Raw genomic sequence first — 18160 nt, 5'->3', positions numbered from 1 at the left:
ATGGTCTTTTCAGACCTAACCATAGGAGTCACTTAGTGACGCTTCTACCATATTTTATTGGTTACAAGCAAATTACTTAGGCCAGCCTAGATTCAAGGAAAGGGGAAGTAGACTCCAGATCTTCTTGGGGGGTTAGCAAGTTCACACTGCAAAAGAGCTATCATTGCTACTATCTTTGGAAAAGTACCGTCTTCCACAGTTTGTATTCTGATATTAGCAGTTCACATCCTTCCTACATACAAAATATCCCATCTCTCCCTCAAAATTCCTAGAGGTTCTTCCTCAAGATCTTTATATTCCGTATCAATCCCAAGTCCAGGATCTTGCTATCTAGTCAGGTCTTTGTGCTGATAAGGGTTGTCAGATTCAGCCCCTTCTATATAGTTCTTTGTCATCTGAAGACCTGAACCAAAGAGACAAGTGGTGTCTTACAATCCTTAAAAGGCCAGTTATCTGTCTGAAATGGTTCATGAGGCACCATCTCAAATCTTTCTGAGATCTTAAGAGGTATTTATGGTCACATCATTGGCTTCATTTTAACCTTGGCACTGTGTCTTCTGGATGGCACCTTGGACCTTTGCACTGAGGATCTTTCTTACTTTGAGAATGCTTTATGGACTGGGAGACTGGGATGAGCCACCTATACTTCCTCTAAATTTTGCTGGAAAATTGAACAGTCCTTCTTTCTTCAACCATAGTTGATCATCAGTAACTAAAAGAAACCAGTTGGTACCTTCAGTTTTCTGCCAGGAAATTTCCTTAGCCAGATCCACTAGTTCATTCAGTATATTTTCTAGTTTTCAATCCTCCTGCAGGTGACAGTGTTGCTAATAAGCCTTTTGCTACAATGCAGCAAGGTCACCTTTTTCACCTTCCGACAATAATTTCCTCATTAGGGCACCTGTGTGGCTCAGTGTTTGAGTGTCTGCCTTTGGCTCAGGTTATGATCCTGGGGTGCTGGGATCGAGTCCCACATTGGGCTCCTTGTAAGGAGCCTGCTTCTCCCTCTGCCTATGTCTCCGCCTCTCTCTCTATGTCTCTCTTAAATAAACAAAATCTTTAAAAAATAATAGTAATTTCCTTCTTGTCCCTCTTGCCTTCATTGACAATCTTCTCAAGGTCCATCCATATTTCACTAACAAACTTCGCAAGGCCATTTGACCTTGAGAGATTGAATATATATATAGATAATGATCAGATAATATAGAGAAATGGAAACCTGACTCACAATCTGTAGCAACCAGGCTAAGAAACTAACCCATAATCTACAGTAACCAGCCCAGGAAGCCAGCCTACCTAAGTCAGACTTGCTGGAAGTCAGAATGCTAGTCTCTAGCAAAATTCCAGGAAAGCAGACAGTAGCCTTTATAATGATTGGCCTAAAGTGACCAGGACTTGATTAATAACTGATAGCTCCCCTAATTTTTGTCACTGCTTCCAACTTAGGACCAACCTGAAAAAGCTAGATGTGCACCCTAACCAATCACACAAGATGTCCTGCTTCTTGTTGGCCCACCTCCAGCATCCCCATGCTAAGAGCTTCTAATCAGAGCAAACTCAATGTTTTCCCTTTTCTCCACTAAAACTATCCCAACTCCTCTGCCTGCCTTCAGTTTCTGCCAAAATGCAAGTGATGGTGGCTGACTCCCTTGCTGTTTCAAGTTCTAAATAAGAACAGGGTTCCTGGATGAGTTGGTCAGTTAAGCATCTGTCTTCAGCTCAGATCATGATCTCAGGGGCCTGGGATCAAGCCTATGGGGCTCCCTGCTCAATGGGGGTCTGCTTCTCCCTCGCCCCTCTGCCCCTCCCCCCTGTGTATGTGTGTTCACACACTCTCTCTCAAATAAATAAATAAATAATATATATATATATATATTAAAAGTTCTAAATAAGAGCTTTTGCCTCTTCACATCTTGGTCTTTATTTCCACAAGTTTCTTCATTATCCTTAGTAAAAACCAGTGGCTTATGCTTTTGTATTTTGTTATGGAATAATCCCACTCCCAGGTACCAGATTCTGTTCTGGTTATCTATTAGTGTGCAAAACCCACCCCTACCTGGGTGGCTCGGTCGGTTAAGTGTCCGACTCCTGATCTCAGCTCAGGTCTTGATCTCAGGGTCATGCGTCAAACCTGGCTTTGGGCTCCATTTTGGGCATGGAGGAGCCTACTTAAAAAACAAAACAAAACAAAACAAAACAAACCAGAAAACCCAAATTTAGTGGCATAAAACAATATCTCCTAATTTAGTGGAATAAAACAAGTGAGAGTTTTATTCTGAGAGTCAGGAATTCATACAGGGAAAATAAGGAGGGCTTATCTCTGCTTCCCATTGTCTGAGCCCTCAGCTGGGAAAACTCTAATGGCAGGGGGCAGGAATCACCTGGAGGTTGCCTCATTCACATGTCCAGTGCTTGGGCTGGGATGACTAGAAACCCAGGCTCTGCTGGGGCTGGCAACCACTGGCTTGAACACTTGCCAGAGTGGTGGCTGGGATCTGTGAAGCAGTGTCCTGAGACAGGCAGCCAGACAACGTTCTAAGAGAGAAAGGCAGAAGCTGCATAGCCTTTCCTGACAGCCTTGGAAGTCACCTTTGTTGGCTTAATGAAGCAAGTCACTAAAGCTAGCCCAGATTCAAAGGGAGGGACTCACCTCCTAATTAGGACTCACCTCCTAATGGGAGAGTGACGAAGTCCCTCTGCACAATTACACATGGGATGGGAGATGCTGTTGCAGCCATTGTTGGTAATTATGATTTGCAACTCCAGGTGACCCTCTTCCCGACATCTGTCAACTGATTCATTCCTACATTACTTATTTTTATCCCACTTCCTCTCAGAAAGAATTTGAGGACACTCGGTCCTAGAAAGATGGTCTGGTGGGCATGGAAACACAACAAATGAAGGTGGTTGGTCTCTGGTGAGAATCTCACACAGGTATTCATTTATTTATTCCATAAGTGTTTTTTAAGCGTGAACAGCGGGTTGCACACTGTGATCTCCTCAGGAGATGTGAGGTGAGCAAAGTTAACACAGTTCCAGTTCTTATGAAGCGTAAACCCCACTGAGGAGGCAGACATTTATAAATAATCCCACAAATCTATAACTATGAGTACTATAATCTCATGAATGTTATGCAGCAATGGTAACAAGTGGGCAACACAGGAGGCTGGTCCACTCCACAGAATTAGAGATTTCCCTGGAAAAAAGTGACACGTAGGCTAATAAATCAAAGATAAATCAAAAGACAAGTAACAAAACTAGGAGGTTGCCAAGTATGTTACATGAACCACTGGTAGCACAGAGAAGTATTCTTATTGTCATTATTATACATTTATTTTACCATTTTGTGCAATTTGTAACAAGTGATATTGGCTTTCCTTATTGGTTAGCAGGTAAGGTTTTCTTATAAAACTAAATATTTTTAACTAAGCTGTCAATTTAAAGAAAAATGGTAAGTTAAATAACGGGGTGGGCAGTACACAAGGAAGACAAACATCACAGAGGTGATGTGTGGCTACCTGCAGCTTAGAATACACTGAACTTGCTATGTTGGGGGATGTGGTAGGCAGTAAAGGGAGCATCCTGATGCCAGAGCCCTGAGGTGCAAGTTGCAGACAGAGTGGTCTGAAAAACAGAAAGGTAGCCAACACGGCTTGAGCAGAAAGCAAGAGGGAATAACTTGTGAGCTAGGGGAGGCCAGTAGGGCCCTGGGTTCAGGGACTTCAGTTCAGAACTGAAACCTCCAGAAATAAAAATGAGCAATTGTGCTTTTTTTCCCTTAAAATTTGTACCTGTGGCAGGTTAGTACAAAATCACTGGTACTTGCATACCTTAGAACAAACTTAGACTATATAGATAGCAACAATATTGACATTTCAAGTCTGAGAGCTAATATTCAGTTGGAAATGGTGTTAACATGTTTTAATTATCCCAATAGCAACAGCAATTATTCATATACCCTGAAGAATTTGGGAAAGGATAAAATCTAGTTTGCAAGGTCTTAAAAAAGAAATTTTATCAGTATAATTCATGCATTTGAAAAAATTGTACAGAGAGCTAATAGTAGGGGCGTGTGGGTGACTTACTCTGTTAAGTGTCTGCCTTTGTCTCAGGTCATAGTCTCAGGGGCCTGGGATGGAGCCCAACGTTGGGCTTTCTGCTCAGGGGAATCAGCTTCTCCCTCTCCCTCTCCTACTGTGCTCTCACTCCCTCACTCTCTCTCAAATAAATGCATTTAAAAATCCTTTTTTTTTTTTAAAAAAGGAAGAGCTAATAGTAATAAGTAATATTTTTGCTCTCCAACCTCTTTCCCACCCCCCGAAGCAATCACTTTAACAACTCTTTTCTGTTTTTATTCTTCAGACAGTTTTCTGTCATATATCTCTATATATGAATATATATGCTTATATCTCTATTTCTTGATTTATTGATTTCAGACAGTGTACTGGACATATCACATGTGCTTGCTTTGATTTCTTCAGGCTCACCTTTCTCCTAGTTTTGCAGCTTGCCTAGCCTGCCCTGTGTGACAACTAAGTCTGAGCTTCTGGTTCTACTGCAGGAAGCCATCAGGCCACATGCCCAGATCTGGCTTCCCCAATGGGACCAAAGGATCAGGTGAGGGATGACCGGGTTGCTCAGTGGTTGAGTGTCTGCCTTTGGCTCAGGGTGTGATCCTGGAGTCCCATATCGGGCTCTCCATGGGGAGCCTGCTTCTCCCTCTGCCTATGTCTCTGCCTCTCTCTGTGTGTGTCTCATGAATAAATAAATAAAATCTTTTTAAAAAGAGGGAGGTGGGCAGCCCCAGTGGCTCAGTGGTTTAGCGCCCCCTGCGGCCCGGGGTGTGATCCTGGAGACCCTGGATCGAGTCCCATGTCGGGCTCCCTGAATGGAGCCTGCTTCTCTCTCTGCCTGTGTCTCTGCCTCTCTCTCTCTCTCTCTCTCTCTCTCTCTCTCTCGCTGTGTCTCTCATGAATAAATAAATAAAATCTTTTAAAAAATTAAAAAAAAAAAGAGGGGGGGTGTCAGGTGATACAACCTGCAAGGGGGGGATGGTATTAGTTAACTCTCTGGACAGCACATTTTGACCAATGGAAGACAGAAAACAAAGGGAGATTACAGTTACCCTTTCTGTTTTCTCCCTCTAATGGATTGTTCCAGGCATAAGATTTCCATACATTCTGTTCAAAGAGGTCCTTTGTGACTGAGTGGTCACCCATTGAGGAACCAGCTACATTTATTCATGGTACTTTATGAAGCAACGGCCAGTGCAGTACTTCAACGCCTTGTTTACTGTCAGGCCTTCCCTGAATTTCTTCTCATTTCCTTAGTCTTGCAGAGCTGGGATGGCACATTCTAATAAAGCATTAGCCCTTAAGCTTCGCCTCAGGCTATTTTCTAGGAAAATTAGGCTAAGACAGATATTGCCAATCTTACCTATTGATTTACAGCTATGACTTAACACCATCACTCCCGTCTTTCTCCCACGTTCCTATACTTGACTCCTTGTTCTTAGTTCGTCAGCTATGCTTGTAACTTTCAGCTTTGTGCTTATAACTTTACTTCTTTTTGCAAGCACCAGAGCCAGGATCGCTTCTCTCCAGTATTTTGGAGGATGAAGACACTGGTATCCCTTTCCTTCCTTCACCTTCCCTTTCATTCCAAACTTCTGCATCATACTTTCACGTGCTTAAAGTTGATAGCATTTACATCCTGTTCTCTGATCATGATTGTCTTCTGTTATTTTCCCAAGTGCTGATTCTAAATTTGAAGCTCAATGTACAGTGCATATACTATGATGACTATCAGGTGAACAATTGATGCTCACTGAGAGTTTGCTATATTTTAGGCACTGTTCACCAAGTTGTAGGGATAAAACCATGAACAAAACAGAAAAATCCTTGCCCTCGTGGAGCTCTCATTTCAGTGGAGAGACAAAGAATAAACAAGACAAATATGTAAAATATATAGTTAATGGATAAGAACTAAGAAGAAAATAAAGCAAGGAAGGAGAACAGAAGAGTCAAGCTAAAAGGCCGAAATTTTAGGTAGACTGGGCAGGGAAGGCTGCACGCAGAAGGTAACCTAATGGAAGTGAGGGAGAAAGACAGATGGCCATCTTGGCAAAGGCAACAGCAAAGCAAAAGGAACAGCAAGTACAAAGGCCCTGAGGCAGGCGTGTGTATATCATGTTGGGATGATGGCAAGGAAGCTCGTGTGGCTGGAGCAGAATGATCAAGGAGATGTAGAGCAGAATAAAGAAAGAGAAGAAATAGGGAACAGATTGTATAGGGCCATGTAAGTCCTAGTGAGGAGAGATGGGACACCTTGAGAAGGTTTTAAACAGCGGAGTGATAGGACCTAATGTACATTTTGACAAGATCACCCTGGAAATTGTGTTGAGAAGAGACTGAAGGTGAAGGGGGTGGCAATGAGGAAGCAGGAAAACTAGTTAATAGGCTATTGAAATAATCTAAGCAAGAGATGATGGTGGCTTGAATTAGAGGGGTGGCAGTGAAAAAGATTGAGAAGTGGTCAAAATCTGGGTATATGTTGAAAGTAGAACCAATATAATCAGTGAATGGTTGGATGTGGAGGGGAAAAATGGAGTTAAGAATGACTGTATGGGGATCCCTGGGTGGCGCAGCGGTTTGGCGCCTGCCTTTGGCCCAGGGCGCGATCCTGGAGACCCGGGATCGAATCCCACGTCGGGCTCCTGGTGCATGGAGCCTGCTTCTCCCTCTGCCTGTGTCTCTGCCTCTCTCTCTCTCTCTCTCTCTGTGACTATCATGAATAAATAAATAAAATCTTTAAAAAAAAAAAAAAAAGAATGACTGTATGGTTTTTGATCTGAGCAACTGGAAGAGTGGAGTTGTGCCCTAATGAGATGAGGAGGATGGTGAGAAGAGTAGACTTCAAGGGAAAATATCAGGCAACCGACTGTAGCTGGTTTGGGCTGCTGTTACCTCATAACAAATCACCCAGAACCTTAGTGGCTTAACACAACAATAATGAATTGTCATGGCTCATGTTTTCTGTGGGTCAGGATTCAGATAGAGTTCAGTGCAACAGTTCCTATCTAAGATTTCTCATTGAAAGTCTCCTCTTTTTAGCACTAAAAGTCCTGGTTCCTGGGGCACCCCTTCCAAGGATGCACAGAATTGCGAGTTTTGGTGATGGGTGTCAAATTTGGGCCGGAGCAGGGGTGGAGTACAAAACCCATACAAATGGCCAAAGAAATAGGAATTGAAGGCAGCACTGTTTTTAGTGCCAAATGAATAGAGTATAAACTATCTGCCCAAAGTAGTCACTGATTTTTTTACCCCTGACCACTGATGTTGGCAACCATGATTTTCAGTTCACAATAATAGATCACCTGTTGTTACCTCCTTTCTAGTGATATAAGTTTACAACTCGAAGTGCACTCTGATCATGTCATTAACAGTCTATGTTTGACTTGGTCTGTGGATGAACTGTTGTGCTTTGTATTAAGATTATTGAGGCCACCTTGGAGAATCAGAATAGAGCCCCACTCAAAATTTGGCTCACATGTTGAAATTGATGCACACACCAAGAGCTATGGTAAGGTTAATGTATTTTCATCATTGAAGTCTCTGGGAGCGAGCAGGACAGCCATCTCCTGTGGGCCCGAGTGCCTTGAGAGAGCAGGGAAGGGGACAGACTGGCTTGCGGTTTCTGTGTTGAGGGGGTGGATGTGGGATGAGGATTCCCAGTGTGGTATGGGTTGTGTGGTTTGAACTTCCCACCAGCACCAAAAGAGAGAAGCCTGTCTTAGCAGCTTGCCCAGATGACTGGTGGAGGTGGGAGGGGGCAGGCAGGGGATGAGGCTTAAAGCCATTGGTAGCTCAATATCAAAAATGGAGTTAGGGACCCCTGGGTGGCTCAGTGGTTGAGCGTCTACCTTTGGCTCAGGTCATGATCCCAGGGTCCTGGGATCGAGTCCCACATTGGGTTCCCGGCAGAGAGTCTGCTTCTCCCTCTGCTTATGTCTCTGCCTCTCTTTCTTTGTGTGTCTCTCATGAATAAATAAATTTTAAAAATCTTAAAAAAAAATAGCCTCCTATTACAGAGATAGCTCTAGGTTAATTTTTAACACTGTGAATATTGTGACAATGTTTTCTAAAAGTTCAGATCATAAAAATGGGAACACCTGCTGTGTCACAAGCATGATCCAGATATCACTGAGAAAAGAAGGCTAAATGACTGTGGTGTTTTATTACAAAAGGAAAGACACACATAGCTGGGCCAGGGAAGTAAATAGCCCAGATAGGGCATGCAGTACAATATGCTAGAAAATAATTTTACGTTGGGCATGGCAGAGGGGGAGATTGTGAAAACACACAGGAGGACTGAATCTCACAAGCCTGGTATTAGACAAGGAAAGTTAATCAAACATTTTTCTCCCAAAGATACTAATGCTCAGTTGAAAATAGTGACCACAGAGTTAGTCTGGGCATATCACATGGATGAACACACATTATTTTATCATTCCTTTTATGGCTTTATGGACCTGAGTGAAGTCACATTTATTGATTCACAGACTGAAACTAAAATGTTCTGTGGGGAAATTTGAGAACAGATATGTTGGTCTCTGTGTTAGGTTGCCGGAGCCACCATAACGAAGTACCACACACCAGGTGGCTTAAAACAACAAAAAAATTTTAGTTCCTCACAGTTCTGGAGACTAGCTATGTGATATCAAGGCATCAGCAGGGCTGTGCTCCTTCTGAGGTTCTAGGGGGGAATCTGCTCCATGCCTGCCTCCTAGTTCTCATGGCTCTGGCAATCCTTGGCATTCCATGACTTGTAAGTTCATCGGTCCAGTTTCAGCCTGCATCTTCCCAAGGCAATTTTCTTTGTGTTCAAATTTCCTTCTCCTTAAAGGACACATGTCATATTAGATTCAGGGCATGCTAGTCTAGGACAATCTCAACTTGATTGCACCTGCAGAGACCCTATTTTTTTTTAAGGCTTTATTTATTTACTTGAGAGAGAGAGTGAGAGAGAGGAAGAGAGAGCACCAGCAGGGGTGAGGAGTAGGGTGAAAGGAGAAGCAGACTCCCCACTGAGCAGGGGGCCCGATGTTGGACTCGATCCCAGGACCCAGGGATCATGACCTGAGTCGGAGGCAGATGCCTAACCAACTGAGCCACCCAGGTACCCCCAAAGACCCTATTTTCAAATAAGGTCACATTCACAGCCTTCATGACTTTTGGGGGACACTATTCAACCCAGAACAGCCCCTTACAGTGTAGAGCTCATTCTGTTGGATCCTACCAGTGATTGCGTTTTCTATAACATATTAAATAATGCATCGAATTACAGCAACAAAAAATTGTTCACTCCCTCTTAGGTATTTTAACTTGAAAAGTGGAGTCTCAAATCATTTTCTCGGTTTCTATGAAGACTTTAATAAAACTGTAGAAAACTGTAAACAAAAGACTACTGATATCTTGTTCAAATAAAAACTAGACTTTGCTCATCTATCTGCATATTCAGCAGAGAGTGCAAATGTAAATCCTGGCAAATTCTATTCAGCCTATAAATCTCTATAATGTAGACTTGATAATAGCAGAGCTGCAAGCCAACATGAATTTACATTTGACTATATTCAGTTTTACCACTACATAAAAGAAAAAATGATGTCTTAAAGGCTGCAGGCAGTTCAGAGAAATATTATCAAACATAGATTAGGAAACAAAGATTTAAAATAACCTACTTATATCATAAGACAGAAAAAATGTCATTGTTATTTTTAATTAAATTTGGATAACTCCTGTTTAATTAATGCTACTGTATGTTCTTTCAAAATATCTTATGTTTACCTATCTTAAGAATACATAATAACATAGCCTATAAAATTTACCTATCCAAAATAAAGTTTAAAAAGAGATAAATTGCCATATCCAAGGACAAGAAGGAAATTATTGTTTTTCTCACACATATTATTTAATTTATTGTGAGTGTTTTTCTCACACATATTATTTAATTAGTCCTATGAATTATTGCTAAATGCCATTGCTACTAGTCCTGTTTTTATGTACTTATTGTAGCATTTATGTTTATGACCATATAGTGATCTCTAGCATTCTGCTTTTGAGAGTAGTTTTCAAATGAAAATTAGAAAGAACTCCATTAGTTTTAGACATCATTATCACATGTTTCTATTTATTTAATGAGATTTAAATCTATAGCCAGGGATACCTGGGTAGCTCAGTCGGTTAAGCATCTGTCTAAGGCTCTGGTCATGATCCCAGGGTCCTGGGATGAAGCCCCGCATTTGGCTCCCTACTCAGCAGAGAGCCTTTCTCTGCTTCTTCCCCTGCTGTGCTCGCTCTCACTCTCTCTCTGTCAAATAAATAAATAAAATCTTTAAAAAAAATAATAAATCCATAGCCAGCTGAAAAAAAAAAAACTAGTTTGAAGCTAGTAACCGTTTTTTTAAGAGGAGGTAGACAATATTTAACATTTTATAAGATGAGGATTAATTGTAACTGAAATAAATATTTCATTATATGATTTAATAAAGTGGGTACTAACTCTGTTATTTAATAATGTACACCCAATCTGAAAGAAATCACATGAAAGCTTTATCTGTTACTTTTATCTAATGTGTCTTTTAAAACTCAGTAGTCCCAGGAATCCTGCCAGTCACACTGAAAAGAATCTGTGTTATTAATTTACAGTGATTTGCTCTTCAAAATTCTTTCCTTCTAGCTAATGACTTGGCCCTGAGGATGACTATTAAGAATAGCTAAAAAGATTTGCTAATGTTTAAATACTTTTTAAAAAGCCGTTTTTAGTGTTCATTGTTTTTCACCAATCTCCTGTGGACTCTCCCCCAAGAATGCTCCATATTCTTGACCATAGCCTGAGGGTGGAAGGAGCCAGGTCTTTCCACAGACTGTCACCATCCCACCACTACCCCACTCTACAATGTCTCACAGCTGAAAACTTTTCAAAATCTCAAAATACCCTATTTCTAAGGCTGGCTCGGGCAACCTGGGAGGCTCAGGGGTTTAGTGCCGCCTTTGGCCCAGGGCGTGATCCTGGAGACCCTGGATCGAGTCCCACATTGGGCTCCCTGTGTGGAGCCTGCTTCTCCCTCTGCCTGTGTCTCTGCCTCTCTCTCTCTCTTTCTCTCTCTCTCTCTCTTTCTCTCTTTCTGTGTGTGACTCATGAATAAATAAATAAAATCTTAAAAAAAAATAAGGCTGACTCCACCTTAATTGACATAGATGTAGAACAGAGAAAGGAAATCCACAATGTTAATGATCTTTTGATCCATCACAAAAAGGAACTGCCCTTGGATTTGGCCCAGGAGGTATTTACACCTTGGGGCCACCTCTGAGCTCTGAGATGGGTGAGAGATGTGCCTTTCTTTTGTAAAGTGAGAGAAGAAGCAGAAGCATTTTAAGAAAGAGTCCATACAGATGTTGAGGATCCGGTAGCTGATTCCCTTAAACTATTTTTCTTCTTGGAAAGCAACCACAGTTTGCAGACCACTAGTGTAGGAGAGGGAAAGCAGATGGACTAAGGACATGTGGCATGATGGTGGGGAAGCACTGAGGACCCCCTGAAGATTAACTGTAATGAATTTAAAATGAAACTAGTCATGTGTTTTCCATTAGCCACAGTCTGCTGGACTGATATAGGCATGAAGAAGGCAGAGAACTGGATTTAAACAGGGTTGTCGATTTAACCAAGTAAGTAGTTTTGAGAACCTAAAGATGTGATACAGTGGCCAACAGGAAAAGAGAGAGAGAGGGAGAAAGAAAAGAAAGGAAATATAATCACAGTGCATTATTAGATTCTGCAGTAACACATTTTTATATGGATTTTAGTTCCTGACTTATCATCCTCTCTAGGACCAACCAGTCTGTCTAATGGTCACCTCTCCAGCCCTATTTCCTTTGTTGTGGATTTAGACCTTTTTATTCTTATATTATCTTGGTAAGAGTATTTGAGGGAAAGAGGTAGGTGATAAACATGTATGTCGTTTGTCATTTTGAACGAAAAGTTCTCAAATTACATTTTAAAAGATCACTCTGGTTCTTGGAGAATGGATTTGGTAGAAGAGACAAGACTGGAAATGTAATGTCAGGATAATCTTTAGTAATCCGAGTAAAGGATGCTGGTAGCTTGGGCTAAAGTGGTAGAAGTAGAAATGAAAAAAAGGACTTGGTGTGGAGTTGTTCAGGATGTAAAACTGACACGATTGGGTTATGGAATGGAAATGGGGAATAAAAAAGGGGAATTTTCCCAGGCTTATATGTCCAAGTGAAAAGGTCAAGAAGGTACGGTCATAGGAGTTTAGAGGTGAGGTCTAAGAAGGAGACATGTACTATGGAGTTCTTGATGGTGTATCAAAGCACAAGCCAAATAAATAGATGATGTTAAGTTTTTTAGTAACTAGATGGAAATGAGACCGCCAAGGCAAGTGAGGGTCCAAGAACAGATTTTATTGCAGGCACCCTCAGCCCTCGGGCGAGGTTCCACGACTCACGGGGCGGGGGGAGTGAGTCGGGGAAGTAGCACCAAGACAAGGTGGTAGGGGGTTTACATAACGTTGTAAGGCAGAACGGTTTCCTATTGGTTGGCTCATATGCAAAGGAAGGATTGCAATCCAACCAGTCAGAGTGACCCTCACTATGCAAAGGAAGGATTGCAATTCGACCAGTCAAAGGTGACTTCCTCCTCTGGGGTTTGAAGGGCATTGGGTTCGGTTGGAGAAGTCCAAAGGAGAGGTGTAAGGGTCTGCTCAAGCTGTCAGCAGGTCATTGGTCCATTGGCATCCCAAGTGGAGGTGGTGACAAGAACCTCAGCCATTTTGGGTATCCGCCATCTTGAGGAGTTTCCCTTCCCGCCTGGCCCCCACAGATGAAATCTATTAGGAAATGAACACAGAGTGAAAAAAGGAAGAAGGTCATAGTATACTGTAAAAAAATGGCCATATTCTCCTCTCATCCTGGTTTGCATGATTCTTTACAATGTGATTGTTTCCCATTTGCTTTGACCAATATAATATAGTGAAAATAAATGTGGGAATCTGAGCCTAGATATCAAAAGGCCTTGCAGCTTCTGCTCTTGCCTTTGAAACTACCATTTTAAGCCCAGACTAGACTTCTTAATGATTAGTGACAATGAGAGGGAGGCCCAGTCAACAGCCATCACTAACCACCATATATGTAAGGTCATTTTAGATTATCCGGGCCTCAGTTCACCATTAGATGACCATAGCTGCATGAGAGACCATAGGTAAGAGCAGCAGATTGATATGAAGGTCATGATCACTTACCCAAACTAATCCCAACTTGCTGACCCACGAATCATGAACAAATCAACTGTTTGCTGTGTGTGTGTGTGTGTGTTTTTTTTAAATATACTCTATTTTTAAGCCAGTAAGTTTTGAGATGGTTTGCTGTGCAACAATAGACCACCAATGCAGGAGCCCAGGAAAGAGTCTTGAGAAACTCCAATATTTAAATAATGAGCAAAGAAACAAAAGATGCCCCCCAAAAGTGGTAGCCAGAGAGATGGGGAGAAAAATGAGAAAAGTATAATGCCACGGCAACGAGGAATAGATCCACAGAGATCAAGGAGTGTTTAAGAAGGAGGGAATGCAACAGGTCAAATATGGCTGAAAGGCCAAATAAGATGATATGAAAAATGCCTATTGGATTTAATTACATGAAAACCCAGGGCCATTTAGGGCAGAGGGAAAATTGGTAAGTTCAGGTTTAGACAGGCAGAGTTTGAGGTGCCTAAGAGATGTCTAAGTACATACTTAGATTATATGAGCTTGGGGCTCAGTGGAAAGTTTCTGGCTAGTCAGCATGCAGACGATAAAGCAATTAGTGTGGATGAGATCCTCAGGGGGCCCAGGCAGCCTGGCATGGGGAAGGGGTCTTGGAGGCACACCAAGACTGTGGGTGTTACACCCAGGCAGAAATCATCACACAGAAGCCCATGAATTAGGAGAACTGGGAGAAAGAGGTGTGTGAAAGCTGGAATAATAGTATTTCAAAAAGGGGTGAGATGTAGCTATGTCAGATGCAGCAGGGAGCTCTAGTAAGACAAGAACCAGGAAGCACCCCCATTGAATCTGACACCATTTGCCAGAGCAGTTTCAGCAGCACGCTGTGGCCGGCAGCATGCTGAGCAAAGACTGATGTGTAAAGAGAATCCAAGCAGAGACACAAAGAGGATACTTTTAAGTGCCAAGTGTTTTGGGTTTTGACTCCTTTGTTTTAGGTGATTTGACTTAAACCTGTTTATTAACTTGGGAGTGGGTGGGATAGGGGAACGTAATTTAACAACAACAACAACAAAAAAAAACAATGGAAGGTTATACTTTGGATTTTTTCCGACGTTTGCTTTTCTAGCTTTCATGAAAAATCGTATTTGTATTTAGTTTTTACAATATCACTCTTCATTTCAATATATAGTTTGTTAAAATTCCCAGATTTGTTTGCTTTTTCCATCCCAATTTTTAGGTTAGCTGATTCCGGATTAAATTGCAGAGGGATAAGGGGTGCCTGGCTGGCTCAGTCAGTAGAGCTTGTGACTCTCCATCTCAGGGTTTTGAGTTCAAGCCTCATGTTTGGCATAGAGTTTGTTTAAAAAAGTTGGGGAGGGACAGGGATTTTTCTCACTTGGAGCTATCTTCATATCACAGAGGAATTGTCTAGTGTTCCTCCAAGAGTTCCCAAATGATGCTAAGAAAAGAAGTGAAATTCCCTGGTCAAATAAATCTGAGAAAGGTTATATATTTAACATCTCCTTCTGAGAGACTGACAAAGACATTAGCGTATTAAAACCTGAGACATCCTATGTTAAGCAAAAACAAACAAAAAAACCTATTTAACAGTTTAACAAATCAATTTCTCCCAGGGAAATGCTTTTTATTCTGTGTGTTATTAGCATGGCAGAAAAATTTCCCCTTAACACCAGTTTAGGAAACCCTGCCTTAGCACATTGATTTACTGTGTTCTGTGGATTACTGTTAGGTTTTACAATACAGAAGTTCTTTTCCATCTTATCTTTATATTTAGGGATTCACTTCACCTCAGGGACTTGGAGCCTTCCCTAGACTTTCTACAGTGAAGAATAGTGGTACCACCACCAATTACCTTGGGGACTCCTTGATAACACCATGGTGAAGGGATTTAACAAAAGATTGGACAGAGAAGGGGCACCTGGGTGGCTCAATGGTTTGGGCATCTGATTCTTGATGTTGGCTCAGGTCATGATCTCAGGCTCATGGGACTGAACCCCACATGGGGCTCTGTGCTTGGTGCAGAGTCTGCTTGTCCATGTCTCTCTTCTTGCACCACCCCTCACGCCTATATACATTCTCTCTCTCCTCCTTTCTCTGTCTCTAAAATAAACAAATAAAACCTGAAAAAAGGTTGGACAGAGGATAAAGATGTTTGAGGAGAGGTCAGCAAGAGACAACATCTTAATTAATGTTAATGAAATTTCCTGCTCTGTGAAGGGATTGGTAATTTATTAGAAACTTTTCTACAAAAAAAAAACTTTTCTATAAGGATATGATTGAGGACAAGATCAAAGTGCCTCCTCACATGTCTGGAGGAAGTGATCACTAAACTACAATTACTTTAAATTAAGACATACAACTGGAGATGGTAACATATTTTGAGTTTCCGATGAAATAATCATGACATAATCCTTACAGAAATGGGTGTTCTAATTATGGACTGAAAGAGGAAAATTGTGGAGCACAGATATGTCATTGTGGCAGTGTGCAGGCTGCAGCATCACTCAGAGAAGAGCAGAAAGCAATGGGATTCATGTTGGTCCCAATATGAACCCTGACCTGGCCCGAACTGGCAACCAATCTTATCCTGCCCATCTTTTAAAGTGATTGGTTAAGTACAGCTAACTTTTTTTTTTAAAGATTAGTATTTCAACCATACACTAGTATTTAAATTCATCCACACATCAAGAATTGGAAGACAATTATCATTAATATGAGGCCTAAAATGATGTTTTGACTCCAGGCTCCCTCTACTGTCTCTGCAATGATAGACAAACATTTTATGGCACTCTCCTGACTAGATTCTCATTTTGGGAAAGTCGAATAAACACGATTCTTGTGCAATGATAAAGGACAGCCTCAGTATGATAATCAGGAAGTTCAATATTTGCAAAAAGTTGAAAAATTATAAACTAATGAAATATTTACATAGATAAACTATATAAAGTTGTTATTATTTGACTGTTTTTAATCCACAAATGGTCATCTTATATGGTCAACCTTATATATGACCATTTAATTGTCAAAGATTAGTAAGGAGTGTGTGTGTGTGTGTGTGTGTCAGGGAGTGGTTATTGCTTTTAATCTCTATTATGAAATTCCCTAAATAGATTGGTTAATTTACATTATGCTTCTTGACCAAAATTAACTACAGGATATGTCAACTCTAGTGTCTTACATACAATATAGTATATCCTATGACTTGGATTGGAAGAAAGAAATCTGCCTTCAAGTTAAAAAGTGTGAAGATACAAAATGTTTCACACGGGAAAGTAAATGAAAGAGATGTAGAAAAGCCTTCTGTTTACAAGAGGAAAGCTGGAAATAAAATAGTTAACATTTTAACTGTGAAAGGAGGAAGTAGGGCAATTTGCATATACTTCAAACAATCTCACACTATTGTGAAAACCTGCAAATCCTGGAAAGAATTAGAGGTAAAAGCCAAAGTCAATACACTTCAAATACCCTTGATGTTTCATAGTCACTAACAAGAAAGCATCTTCTGAGTAAGTTCACACTTGGCACAAAATAAATATTAATTCAGTTGTTGGTAATTTTCCAAAAAGTTAATATTTTACAGTTCAGAATTTTATTTCTTAAGTCTGCCTTTGAAGCTGGGAAAATGCTTTTTGAAGTTCTGTTTTCATCGTCCTAGGAATTTAGTCAAAGAATGAAAGATGCTATCAAAGATTTATTTACAAAGATGTTCATCAAAACCTTATTTTTGTAGTCACTGTCCACTACTTTACTTTTTATGCCTAGCATAGTGCCTAAAATATAGCAAGCACTCAATAAATGTTCTTGAAAGAAAGAATTACAGGAGAAAAGTTGGAAATTTCTGCATTGGGGAACTGATTGAATAAATTATGAATTGTGGCTTATACATATTGTATAACATTATATGGCCATTAAAAATGTTTTGAAGATTCTTTAAAGTCATCAGGGAAATGTTAAGACTTGGAAAGAATGTTAAGCAAAGAGAGATGCTAACAATATGTACATAAATACAAACTTTATAAATATATGCACACAAAAAGGCTAGAAGGAGAGAAGAAATGATTGAAGTGGTTTTTGTTTTTTTCTTTGTGCCTCTCTGTATGTTGCAAATTTTCAATCATGAACGTGTATTACTTTTGTAATCAGAAAAACAAATGTCAAACATTTTTATGATGTTCTGCTAACATTCTGATCTGTAATAAAAATGTATCTATTAAAAAGAGATGGAGAGATTTACATGGAGTGTAAAAAAAATTAAAAACATGGAGTATAATAAGAGATAGTTGTTATGGGATGGTTCAGTATTTGTATGGGTGTTTGACTTTGTCCCTTCACTTTGTTAGAACAAATCCTCACTGCACAGATCCTTTGGATAACTTATTCAGTGGCCTGAATGCAGGAGCCAGAACTAAACTATGCTCTACTTTTGAGTATTACACCAATGATAACATCTACACAAAGGTTATAGAGGGAGGTGAATTATTTCTGAAGTTTTGCAAGGATGAGATATGATATTTTTCATCAGAGAGAAATAAAATAACCATCATGGGTTCAAATAGACGCTTTACTTGAATGACCTTTAATCCTTACAGCTATCCTGGAAATAGGTACTTTTATTCATATCATACCACCACAGTAGAAGAAAAATAGCTAAGATTTATTAATCAATTGTCATGTGCCATACTCTATCAGAGGCTTATTTTCTCTCATTTCATATTCTAAGCTACCAGGGCAAGTAGGGTTATTATTCCCATTTTGAAAATGAAGACCCTGAGGCCCAAGATGGAAGCCAGATCTGTCTAACTCACCGTCCGTGGGGAGAAAATATTTACAGACATTACCCATCTATCTTATTATTTTATT

Source organism: Canis lupus, chromosome 34 (assembly GCF_048164855.1).
Source record: "Canis lupus baileyi chromosome 34, mCanLup2.hap1, whole genome shotgun sequence".
NCBI lineage: Eukaryota > Metazoa > Chordata > Mammalia > Carnivora > Canidae > Canis > Canis lupus.
Note: the sequence above shows the minus strand (reverse complement) of the source record.